Raw genomic sequence first — 10,389 nt, forward strand, 5'->3', positions numbered from 1 at the left:
TTTTTTTTGGCTCAACTTCAAGTCTTCAACTATTCATTAACCAAAGGATTAGATCCAAGATTACATCCAAATTCAAGGTACATATCATTCACCTCTATAGAATTGGACCAAATGCAATAGTTCGATCTAGTATCACCCTGAAACACTAGCGGATCCAACACTACCTGATCGAGAAACCATTGCATTTTTTAACCACAATGAGATAACTAACACTCTACAACTCAGAGTGAAATCATCTCTTGAACCACCTAAATTTACCCTATGATACGAAAACAACTACTAACACAGAGAAGACCAAAATCTATACTAAAGATCAAAGCAATTCCAAGCTATTAGAACCTCAAGATCGGCGTGTAGGACTTGTCCAAATAGCATCGACACCAGCAGGTGCAACATCAGCAAAACTTGGTTTCTCCGGCTTTCATTGTTCCGATCCTAAGCCAAAAAACGGATACTACATCTGATTGACCCGGCCAAAAGACGCGAAACAAGACCCGCATGAACCGATGCTTCTCCGAACAACCAATCAATGACCAGAATGCTAATCGCCTAAAGATAAGAGTTTCGAACAAGGATTAGCATAGCTTCATCTGACGATGCATTTCCGGATTGGCCATCATAGTACCTGCTTGTTGTCTCACTCCTTGGCCGGACTGAAACCAAGAAAGTTGAAGAGGCTCACATGAGTACCAGATTTGAGGATAACCTCAAATCTCGGCCACCGACACCCACATGATCCACCCCAACACCCGGTAAAACTTGAAATCTCGACTCCACCATTAGCCTCCAGTCCGCTAGGTTCTCCGGCAAAGGAAAGGAGAAGCAGTATGGCGCGACTCACGAGCCCAGATCCAACGCCATGAATCCACAAAGAAGGCCGCCCGGAGCATCTTCAAACCACCACCAGTCTCCCGGAGAGAGAAACACGCCGAGATCCCTCTCCATATCGCCCGCCGCCGCACCAAAACGACGCAACAGAGGAGCGACTCCTAGCACTACCGGAGAAGCAGAGATCGAGACCTTTCACCCTACTACTACAATGGAAAATAAAAGAAAGAGGAGAAAGCAGAGCCCTCTCCACCGCCGGCGAAGCCTCAGGCGGCGGAGAGGCTTGCCTTAAGAGGATTTGGCGATGCACCTCTTATATAGCGTGCTTTAGAAATTTGTAAAATATTTTCAAACTTTTTAAAACTCAAGCTGCACTAGTTATACAAATATTTTTTTTTCTGAGTATAATTTAATCTTTTTTTAAAAAAATAATAAAAATAAACTTTGGCCGCAATTGGTAACGACTGTTATTTGTGGTTGAGAGACTTTGATTGTAAAAATTTGGCTGTATAGAATTTGGTTGTAGAGACTTTGACTGTAAGTACTTTGATTGTTAAAAAAAAACTTTAAAATTTGTGACTGCAATTTCATTAATAACAAAATTTCCCTGAGAATCTCAGGTTGCTATCTCGGGGTTCGGGATCAACCAGCTACAAGGTGGGGAGGTGGGACTTCATTTCTCTGAGAATGAGCAGAAGATGCTCGATGCTTTCTTGGGTTCTAGTATGGAAACGGCTGTGGTACCGCCTGTTGAGCAGGGGGTTGTAGTGTCAGGTTATGTGGGTGGGGAGGATAAGAGGGTGCGCAAGAACTTATTCCCTGATCCTGGCACCTCAAGTGTCGCAGTTTCAGTCTCCATGGAGCTGGTGCAGCAGGATGTCATGTTCTCAAATGCGTTGAGCGACTTATTGGACCAGAAATTTGCTCTACCAGATAACCGGAACTTGGGTTTTATGGCTCCTATTGTGGAGGAGACTGGTGTCGATTCAGAAGTGTCATCCGAGGAGGACACATTATTAGTGGAGGAAGGGGTGAACTTTGTGGAAGATGGAAGTACGGAGATTGAGTTGCCTATTCAAGGTCTACACGAGGAGGCTGGTTCTATTGTTGGAGCGGGTGATTCGGAGCTTACTGGTAAGGAAGTGGTTGCTTCGGTTGAGGTTCCACCACCACCACGAGCTCGGATGGCCAAAACTAAAGGTGTCTTACCTGGGGCTAGCTCAAAGAAGCGGAATATGCAGGTTTTAACATCACCGCGCAAGAAGGTTGTTACTAAGGGGGTCGGACTGCAGGGAAAAGCGGGTCCTCTTCAAGGAGGGAAGCCTCCAAGTTCTGCGGCTGAATAATGTGGTTAGACCTTACGAGCTGGCAAGGGGTTGAGGCTTTCTTTAATCCCACTTCGTTCTGGTTTCTTGCTTGGGAACAGCATTTGTTCTGTTCTCCCTTGTTATTTCTGTTTTCTGTTTCTTATGTATGGAATAATTACACAACGGATGTTTCGTTGTCTTGTTCTTGTTTTTGTTTTTCATCTTTGTTCCCTTTTATTGGGTTTCTTTGTATTGGTTTGACTGGGTGTGGTTGTCACCTTTGTCGACAGGAAGTAATAAAATTTTGCTGGCTCGTTTCTCCTATATCTGGTTGTTATCATTACTGGCCTTGTTTGTTTAATTCGTTCGGACGAATTTGTAGAACTTCATCTGTTTGTTATTTGAGAATTCAGTTGTGGTGTATCGGGGGGTTGTGGGTCTGGTCTATAGTGTATTCTTGGCTTTCATTCTCAACATTGTTCATGCTCGATTTCTTGATGGTTAGAGACAATATAACGATTAGGGCTCTGGTCTCCTTTTGGGCATGCTGGTGTCCATTATGGTAAAGGGAATTGGTTGCTGGGTTTTTCGGTTCAGCGTAGGTTTTATCTTCTCATGGATAGTTTTAGGGGTAGGGGACTGTTTAGGTTTCTTCAATTTGTGCATCTTCGCAAGGACTGGGGGGGTGCATTTATGTGGGTTTTTCTCACAGATCTCGATTTCCCCTCCATGAATATTATCAGTTGGAATTGTCAAGGCCTGGGCAACAAGGCAACTATTGGGAATCTTAGGGACCTATGGAATACGCATCGCCCGGATTTTTTATTTCTCATGGAAACTAAACAATCTCGGGCTGTTTTGGAGAAATTTGTTGGGCATTTTGGTTATAAAAATTTGAAAACAGTTGACCCTATTGGGTGTAGTGGGGATTTGGCCCTATTTTACAATCAAGATGATTTTCATGTCACGGTCTTATTTGAGTCAAATCGGTTGATTGACGTTGAAGCGGTTTATAAAGGACATGTAATTTACCTAACGTTTGTTTACGGTGATCCGGTACCCAAGAATTGTGACATGGTCTGGGAACGCTTATTGCAGATCGGCATATCTAGGTCATCTCCTTGGTTCGTTGTGGGTGATTTTAATGAATTAACTGGTAATCATGAGAAACGAGGGGGCAAGCTACACCATGCTTCTTCATTTCTCTCTTTCAATGGAATGATTCAGGATTGTGGTTTCCTGGAATTTCCCTACCTTGGGGATTGTTTGTCTTGGCAGGGTTGGCGGGATAAAAAACCAATTCGATGTCGGTTGGATAGGGCATTAGGTAATGAGGATTGGCATGAGCTGTTTCCGGATACGGTTACAGAATATTTACCTATGATCACCTCTGATCATAAGCCACTTGTAGTTAATATAGGTGCGAAAAGACGGCGCGGGCGCCGAAGCTTTATGTTTGACCGTAGGTGGGTTGGAAAAGAAGGGTTGATGGATGCCATTTCGGCTGGATGGGGGGGAGGAGGGAACAAGCTCAGGGTTCTTCCACTTTTGTGGATAATATTGTGAGCATTCGGCGGGCTATCTCTCGGTGGCGCAAATTGCAGGCCCTGTTTGGTAGGGATAAGATTGAGGATTTAAAACGTCAACTGGGTGCGGCTCAAGCGGATGATGCGACTTCCATAGAGGTCATTTCCGACTTACATGCTCGATTACGGGAGGCTTATAGGGATGAGGAGGTATACTGGTATTTAAAGAGTCGTAATAGGTGGATGAGGGTGGGGGATAAAAATTCCAAATATTTTCATGCTCAAACAAAGCAGAGGCGGGCCCGTAACCGGATTACCGGTCTTTTTGACAAACACGATGTTTGGTCAACGGAGGATGAGGATATTTGTAAAACAGCAGTGACGTATTTTGCGGATCTGTTCACAACAATTAATCCAACAAATTTAGATGCGGCTTTATGTGAGGTTCACTCGGTTATTACGGACGAGGTCAATGCGAGGCTAACGGCTCCCGCCACTGAGGCGGAGGTCCGTGCGGTACTATTTATGATGCATCCAGATAAAGCTCCTGGTCCAGATGGGATGACAGCTTTGTTTTTTCAGAAGGCATGGGGGGTTGTTAAAACGGACCTTTTAGCTTTGGTCAACGGTTTCTTTGAGGAAGGTGTTTTTGATAAGGAATTAAATAAAACACATATTTGTTTTATTCCTAAGGTGGCAAAGCCTACCCGGATGACAGAGTTGCGCCCAATCAGTTTATGTAATGTGGAGTATAAGATTATTTCAAAGATCCTGTTCCAAAGGCTTAAGACAGTTTTACCAGGGATTATTTCGGAAACTCAGTCGGCCTTTGTCCTCGGTCAATTGATTTCTGATAATATTCTGATAGCTCAGGAGATGTTTCATGGTTTACGGACTAATCCGTCATGCAAAGGGAAGTTTATGGCGATTAAAACAGATATGAGCAAGGCATATGATCGGGTAGAGTGGGGGTTTGTAGAAAGGTTGCTCCGTAAGATGGGATTTGAGGAGAAATGGATTGGGTGGATTATGTTTTGTGTTAGTTCAGTTGAATACAAGGTTCTTCTTAATGGTCAACCTAATGGTTTGATAATTCCAGAGAGGGGTTTACGTCAGGGAGACCCGCTGTCTACTTACCTGTTTATCTTGTGCACGGAGGTGTTAATAGCAAATATTCGGAAAGCAGAGGAGGATAAGCGGATTACAGGGATTAAGGTGGCCAATCAATGTCGGCCAATTACGCATATATTGTTTGCGGATGATAGCCTCTTTTTTGCAAGGTCGAAAGAGCACAATGTGAGGTAGTCTTGGAGATTCTATGGGAGTATGAGGCGGCCTCGGGCCAGCAAATTAATTTTGCAAAATCTTCAATTCAGTTTGGGCATAAGGTTGCTGAGGGCACAAAGACGGAGCTGCAGGGAGTCCTTGGAATAACAACGTTAGGCGGTATGGGTTCCTATCTGGGGATACCGGAGAGTTTAGGGGGGTCTAAAACAAAGGTTTTTTCATTTGTTAGGGAAAGGATGCAGAATCGGACGACCGGCTGGTCTGCAAAATTGCTATCCAAGGGGGGAAAGGAGGTGATGATTAAGTCAATCACAACTGCTGTCCCGACGTTTGTGATATCTTGCTTTCGTCTCCCTAAAACAATAAAATCCAAACTTACTAGTGCAGTGGCAAATTTTTGGTGGAGCACAAATGGTCGGTCAGGTGGTATGCACTGGTTAGCTTGGGAGAAATTGTGTTGTAGTAAACAGGTGGGTGGATTGGGTTTTCGGAATGTGGATGACTTTAATTCCGCTTTATTGGCTAAGCAATTATGGCGACTGGTTGATGCTCCTGATTCTTTGTTCGCAAGAGTCTTTAAAAGTAGGTACTATCGGAAATCGAACCCCATGGACGAGGTTCGTTCATATTCTCCCTCCTATGGATGGAGGAGTCTTGTCTCTGCTCGCTCTCTGGTTAACAAAGGACTTATTAAACGTGTTGGTTCGAGTGACTCCATTTCTGTTTGGACTGATCCCTGGATACCGGCACAATTCCCGAGACCAGCTATCAGCAAGGGTCCGTTTAAGGATCCTTCTCTTAAAGTTTCTCACTTAATTGATCGTCAAACAAACTCATGGCGGATGGATTTGCTTACTCTGCATTTTGATCATGTTGATGTTGAGTTGATAAGGGCGTTACCTTTAGGTAGCTGTCCGAAGGCAGATTCTCTTGGTTGGCATTTTACTAAGGATGGGAGGTATACGGTTAAGTCTGGATATCATACGGCACGTATGTCGGTTGTAGGGCCTTTTCAGCCCCTCGGTGGTGGTCCGGAAATTACACATCTCTTAGCTCGTGTATGGCAGGTTTGGTGTCCGCTAAAAATTCAACACTTTATGTGGCAGGTCCTGTCAGGGTGTATTTCGGTTTCACATAATTTGGGTCGGCGTGGTATTGCTTGTGATTTGGGTTGTGCTTGCTGCGGTGCTGAAGAGGAGACAGTAAATCATGCGTTGTTTCTTTGTCCACCAGCACGTCAGGCTTGGGCGTTATCTCAGGTACCGGTGGGGCCATCCTCATTTCCGATGGAATCCGTGTTTGCTAATATGGATCATTTTCTGGGACCTAAGAGTCCGGCCTCCCAGGTGGCAGCCTTCCCATGGATATTGTGGTATATTTGGAAAGCAAGAAATGGCCGAGTTTTTGAGAATATAGATGAGCGGCCAGATGAGGTGATTCGGGTAGCAGAAGGCGAGGCGTTGTCTTGGCAGCAGGCTCAGGAGGAGGGCGAGGATGCGGCTCTTGTAGATCACCTTCCTGACCCCTCCATTCGGTTGAGGGTGGGTGCAGCTTCACTTTCTAATGTCTTCTCAGGCTACCGCTGTTTCGTAGATGGATCTTGGAAAGCTGGTGATCCGTTTGCAGGCGCAGGATGGTACTGCACTCAGTTTCAGGATCCGGCACCCTGTATGGGAGCTTCTTATTTCCGACGGAGCCTTTCCCCCTTGCATACTGAAGTCGAAGCTTTTATGTGGGCCGTGCGGTGTATGATCGGGCATGACTTCCGCGACGTGGCTTTCTACACAGATTGCTCAGACCTGGTGAAGATGGTGTCTTCGCCACAAGACTGGCCGGCTTTCTCGACTTACCTTGACGAAATTGAGATAGACAGGGAGGAATTTTCTTCTTTTTCTTTATCTTTTATTCCTAGAATTGCAAATGTAAAAGTGGATCGTTTGGCACGCTATGCGCGTACATCTCCGCATGATGTTTTGTATGTAAACAATCTCCCATCCTATTGGCTCGTTTGAGCTAATCTTTTGTTGGCAAAAAAAAAAAAACAAAATTGTAAGAAAATACAAAGGTGATGATTATTAATCTATAAAAAAAAAGTTTGTGAAAAATATATATAAATTTATAGAGAGTTTTTAATTATGATGGAGGAAATTTTTTAAAAAAATTTGTTGGTTTTAAAGAGTCATTTTGAAGCTTTAAAAAAGAAAGAGAAATAAAGAAGAAGAAAATTAAAGTAGCTGTTGAAATTTAAAAAAATAAAAAAATCATAAAAGTGTGATTGACAAATAAAATGCTTTTAAATGTTTTTAAAGTCTTTAAAGTCTTCGCCAATCAGAGCCTTTATCTTTGTTTTCTAAAGCTATTCGTCAGTTTTTTTTTTGTTTTTTCCTTCCTTCTAGATTGATTAGGACTCAGACCCCCCGTGATGTCGCGAGGGAAGTATTTTAGAAAGAATTAAATAAAATTTAAAATTTAAAATTATACATTATGAAATCATTTGAATGTAATAGCATATGTTGAATACATAAACATTAAACATAAACTGTTACTAAAAACACAACCATCAAAATAAAAACTTATAACAAAAAATATTATGTAAACTTTGCAAAAAACATTGTTTACAGTATAATAAATATAAGACATTATATGAAGAACTATGGTCAAGCTACAATTTATAAAATTATTATGACAAAGTGTTCCTAACTGAGAATATTGAATTAGTAATTTCCTATTAAATAATTATACTTAAAAACAAAATAATATAAATTTTAAATATTAAAGTAATTTTTAACAAAAAGTTACAATAAATAGACGCAACTATAAATTCTATATTAAGTTTTATTAAATTTCTATATTGCTATAATTATTTCTAAAATTTTAGTTAGATTATAGAATAAGCTGAATATTAGATATTAATATTTAAATTATTTAGATTTAACATAAAACGAAAAATTTATTTCAACGAACAATGATTTGTTAGTTATTGATAAAGAGACAAATATATAGAAAGTTCAAAATACATGACTATTTAAATAGACACACATATTAGAACGAAAAGTTATGATAAAAAAAATATGAATAAAATATAGTAAAAAACATAACTCTACAATGAACAGAAAAAATGTTTGAGTTAAAAAAAAAACAAATAAAAACAATTTTCTTACAAAAATACTAAGAAAAGTCGCAACTGTTGTTCGTGTTTATTCAGATTGTTATTATTATTTTTACATATTAAACAACTTTTTTTTAACAAAAAGTTATGATAAATAGAGGTAACTGTAAATTCTATATTAAGTTGTATTAAATTTCTCTATTGCTATAATCATTTCTAAAATTTTAGTTAAATTATAGAATAACTTTGAATATTAGATATTAATATTCAATTATTTAGATTCAACATAAAATGGTTTAGATTCAACATAAAATGGAAAATTTGTTTCAACGAACTTGTTAGTTATTGTAGAATAAACAAATGTAGAGAGAGTTCAAAAGACATGACTATTTAAATATACACACTCATTAGAACGGAAAGTTGTGATGAAAAGATATCAATAAACTATAGTGAAAAGACACAACTCTACGATGAACAGATACAACCTTTTGAATTTAAAAAAAAAAAATTACGAAAATGTGCTACGAAAGTGCTTTTAAATAGTGCTTTTAAACCGTTGAGATTGACTTCACCTAATAACCCATATAAAGTGCTTTTAAATAGAAAGCATCTTTATTACCATATTGAAAAGTTAAATCCAAAACCCCACTATGTAATCCATCTAACTCTTGGAAAAACACTATAGGTATTTTCATTAAACTTTTATATTTAAAATTAACTAAAAGATGTAAATTAGATTCATCATTCCAAAAATCTTTTGTTAAATAAGAATTAGAGAAATTTCTTGACTTTTAAAAGAATGAATGCTAGAAAATAATTTAGAAAAATATATAAACCGTTGAGATTGAAATTTTCGTTGATTTTGTGTCATGCCGAACAAAATGAAAACAGTTCAAACAGACAAATATATATAGATTTTAAAAGATACGAATATTCCAATCAACACAACTTTACAGTGAACAGTTGTAACTTTTCATTTAATGATCCATCACAACTTTTTAGAAAATATCCAAAAAGTACGATTGAAAAGACACAACTGTTGGTCGCATTTATTCGGATTGTTATTATTATATAGATTAAACCCTATATTTTATTCTTTCATAGTTTATTTTACTAAGGAAACAGTAACACAGTACTACTTTAGTTATAGATTTTCTTTATTTTTATTATATCTTAATCAAATACTACTATTTATTGAGATTTACTTTGTTTCCAAGGTTTTGTCTCGTCCTTCTAGGTCAATTGAAACCCTAGATTTTCAGCCTTATAAAGCCTTATATATTTTATAGCTTTTGTTTCTTTGACTCATAAAACAAAATAATTTTCTCAAAATTCCTTCGCCATGGTCAGACCTCGAGAGCCGCAAAATCTCCGCCTCCAGCAACAAGAAGAACCCGTTAATGAAGACAATCAGTTTGCTATCATTGATGAACCGCAAGAAGATCGGCGGTGTGAACAAGGTTTCAAGTTTGAACTTCCCGAATTTCATGGCGAACAATCCGCCGAGGAACTTGTCAATTGGATTGTCACAGTCGAAGAGACTCTCGAGTTCAAACGCGTGCCTTTGGAACGTTGTGTTCCTTTGGTTGCTATGCGATTTCGCGGCATAGCTGCGGTTTGGTGGGCACAGCTAAAGACGTCACGCGCACGTTTAGGTAAACCTAAACTATTGTCGTGGGAAAAGTTGAAGAAGCAGATGCGTAAAAAGTTCTTACCATTCAACTACGATCAAGTGATGTTCAAACGCTTCCTCAACTTGCGTCAAGGAAGATGGCAATCAGTAACAGAATATTATACCAATTTTTCCGCTCTTTGGACGAGCGTTGATCTACAGTATTCGGACCAGGTGGCACATTACATTAGTGGCTTGCGACGACAATGGATGCAAGACAGATTTGACTTGTTGAACGCTCTCACTGTTGCTGAAGCTCAAAACCTGTCATTATTTGCTATGTGTTTCATTGGTTACTTTAACATTTCTCATAGTTGCAAGGGTTTCTTAACCAAAAAGATAGGTTTTACGGTAAAACTTTTACCATTGTTTTCAAAGTCTATCCGTTGGTTTGTCATTTCGATCCAGCAGGTCGAATTGAAATCCTAGATTTGGACCTCTAGTTTTTCTTCTTCTGATTAGTTGGATCTCTAGTTATTTTTGTTTCTTTCACCAGTAGCTTGAAATTTTTTATTAGTGATAATAATATTATTCAACTTATCTTTTAAGAGCATCTCCATCGATGTATCTTAGTGAAAGTTGTCTAACAATTTTTTATTATAAATTTTGAAAAAAGTTAGATTAAGAACTTATTAAGAACTATAAAATTTTATGGTCCAT

Source organism: Camelina sativa, chromosome 5 (genome assembly GCF_000633955.1).
Source record: "Camelina sativa cultivar DH55 chromosome 5, Cs, whole genome shotgun sequence".
Classification (NCBI taxonomy): Eukaryota; Viridiplantae; Streptophyta; class Magnoliopsida; order Brassicales; family Brassicaceae; genus Camelina; species Camelina sativa.